We start from the raw sequence: 2,808 nt of genomic DNA on the forward strand, positions 1-2,808 counted from the left end.
ACACCACACACACACACACACACACACACACAACACCACACAACATACTACAGCACAATACACATCACCACGCAACACACACACACCACACAAGCACACAGTCACACACAACACACGCACATGCAAAACACGCACGCGACGCGATGTACGCATTGGCGCGCACACAATTGGACGCAAAGTGCGTAAATGGATATTTTACCAGTGTTAGCATAACAACTTATCAGAACTCTCTCTCTATTTCTGCGTGACTTTGATTACGTTCGTCTCGATAGATAACACTGACAGCTCGCTGGATGTCCGCTACCACACACAAGAGCGCAATGCGTGCGTGCCGTGGGTGCGTGTGTATGTGCGTACGTGCGCGCGCGTGTGTGTATTTCACCCGAAGTCACTTACCACCGCTAATACATTGTAGTGTGTAAACAGTCAATGATAAGTAAATCGGGCAATTACGAAGGATTTATTGACCGGTAAGAACAGACGGAATTTGTTCTTCGCTGTTTAGCGTTTATGCTGATTATTAGTGTCGAATTTACACTATATTATATATATATATAGAATGCCCGGTGTTAGCGAACCAATAATACTATTTAACGGATAATTTAATATTAGGACAACGACCTGAAGCGGGAAGACCTTTGTAGCCAAATAGCGTCACGATGACCCGTACTCCACTCCTCGCGTCTCCGATACTCGCGGATCTGAAGCTCTGAGCGGATTCGTATCCACTTCTAATCCTTCTCAGAATACGGGTACGGATCCGCCTGGAGTAATCGAGTAGCTCTCCGCGACTGGCCATGTACCGAACACAAACTGCACTAGAAAGACGACAAGTTTATATGTAAGCGGCTTTATCCGGCTGACATTAACCAAGTTTAGCATGGTTTATTGTGTTTATCATTATTTGCAATTTGATTTAGAAAGGCATCAGACAGAGGGCCTGAGGGATGTCATACTGATTGCGGTATACTATATACTCACATATTTTCGTGTTGCAAATTGGGGCCTAACAATTATGATAGGCGGATATGTCAGATAAACGTTATGTATATATATATATATACTAGTAATATATATATATATATGAATATAATATATATATATATATAATATAGAGGAGGAGAGAGAGAGATAGAGGAGAGAGAGAGAGAGAGAGGCAGAGAGAGAGAGCGACGAGAGGATGAGAGAGATGTATTAAGATCTCCCTCGTGCGATTTACATAACATCAATAAGTGATTTATATTGTTAATGAATAACTTTTATATCGAAAAAACGGGATCTAATTTGATGACAATTGTACGGCTATACTGACTGTACGGATCACTGACTAGGTATCAGGAACCCATTACCAACGTCGTTAAAACGTGGTCCGTGAACGCATACAAGTGACTGGAATGGTGGACAGAGAAGAGTTAGGACAGTGATATCACGTGGCTACATTAAATGCTGACATCAGGTGCCGCGTGGCACTTTTCCTTCTTCTTCCCTTGGTATTACCTGCACTCAGCAGGCGATTCTTTCTGCCGACCACATCGTCCCCGGATGAAAGCCGGCTCTTGTGTAATCGCGCCGGCCAATTTGCTCCTCATTTCTTATACAAATAGCCGCCCGCAGAGGGCGCGCCCAGACAACGCCGCCTATTTCTGTTTTTGGCCGGCTGCTTGAGTAAATTCTCGTCACAGAACAACGCGCCATAAAGATCTCGCGATCCGTTCAGTAAGTAACAACACAGCGCGGAGCTTTACCCATGTTAATGCGGCATTACAGAAAAGATCGCCATATAATATCAGGAGTGGTAATAGATAATTATTATAAAGAATCTAATTAGAAATTCTCTTATCCACTCCTGATAATACAGGATAAGAAATTATAGGTATAGATAGAATCTAGTATATGTGAATATAGTATAGATAGAATCTCTGATTATCCTTACTCCCTGAATATATCATATCGTGTGAATATCTATCTATCTATTCTATCTACCTATCTATTTACTATCTATCTATCTTCTATCTATCTCTCTCTCTCTCCTAATCTATTATTTCTCATCTATATATATCTCTATCTATATATCTCTCTCTTTCTATCTATCTATCTTCTAATCTATCTATCTATCTATCATCTATCTATCTATCTATCTATCGTATCTAGCTATCTATCTATTCTACTTATCTATCTATCTAGTATCTTCTTTCTTTCTTGTATCTATCTATCTATCTATCTATTTCGCTATTCTATCGATTTATCGTATCTATTTATATATTCTGTCTACATAATCTATTATCTTATCTATTCTATCTATCTATTATCTATCTATCTATCTATCTATCTATCTATCTATCTATCCTAATCTATCTCTCTTCTTTCTGTCTATCTATCTATCTATCTATCTATCTATCTATCTATCTACATCTATCTATCTATTTATCTAGCATCTATCTATCTTTCTATCTAATCTATCTATCTATCTATCTATCATCTAATCTATCTATCTATCTATCTATCTATCTATCTATCTATCTATCTAATCTCTCTTTCTTATCTATCTACTATCTATCTATCTATTCTATCTATCTATCTATCTATCTATCTATCTTATCTATCTATCATCTTCTATCATTTATCTGTCTATCTATCTATCTATCTATCTATCTATACTATCTATCTATCTATCTATCTATCTATCTATCTATCTATCTATCTAGTCTATCTAGACTATCTATCCTATCTATCTATCTATATCTATCTATTATTCTATCTACTTCTATCTAATCTACTATCTATCTATCTATCTATCTATCCTATTTG

At 37.5% G+C, this 2,808-nt stretch overlaps 1 long non-coding RNA gene across 1 annotated transcript in view; it reads right to left on the bottom strand.

Moving 5' to 3' along the window:
- Positions 1–767: 767 nt before the first annotated feature.
- LOC106819772 overlaps positions 768–2,808 on the bottom strand; it is a 4,565-nt gene continuing 2,524 nt past the window's right edge. The window contains exon 3 of the long non-coding RNA XR_001395500.1: positions 768–818. This is a non-coding gene — a long non-coding RNA (uncharacterized LOC106819772). The remainder of the gene's footprint in view (positions 819–2,808) is intronic.

The sequence above is a fragment of the Priapulus caudatus genome, unplaced genomic scaffold (assembly GCF_000485595.1).
Source record: "Priapulus caudatus unplaced genomic scaffold, Priapulus_caudatus-5.0.1 Scaffold2, whole genome shotgun sequence".
NCBI classification, from domain to species: Eukaryota; Metazoa; Priapulida; class Priapulimorpha; order Priapulimorphida; family Priapulidae; genus Priapulus; species Priapulus caudatus.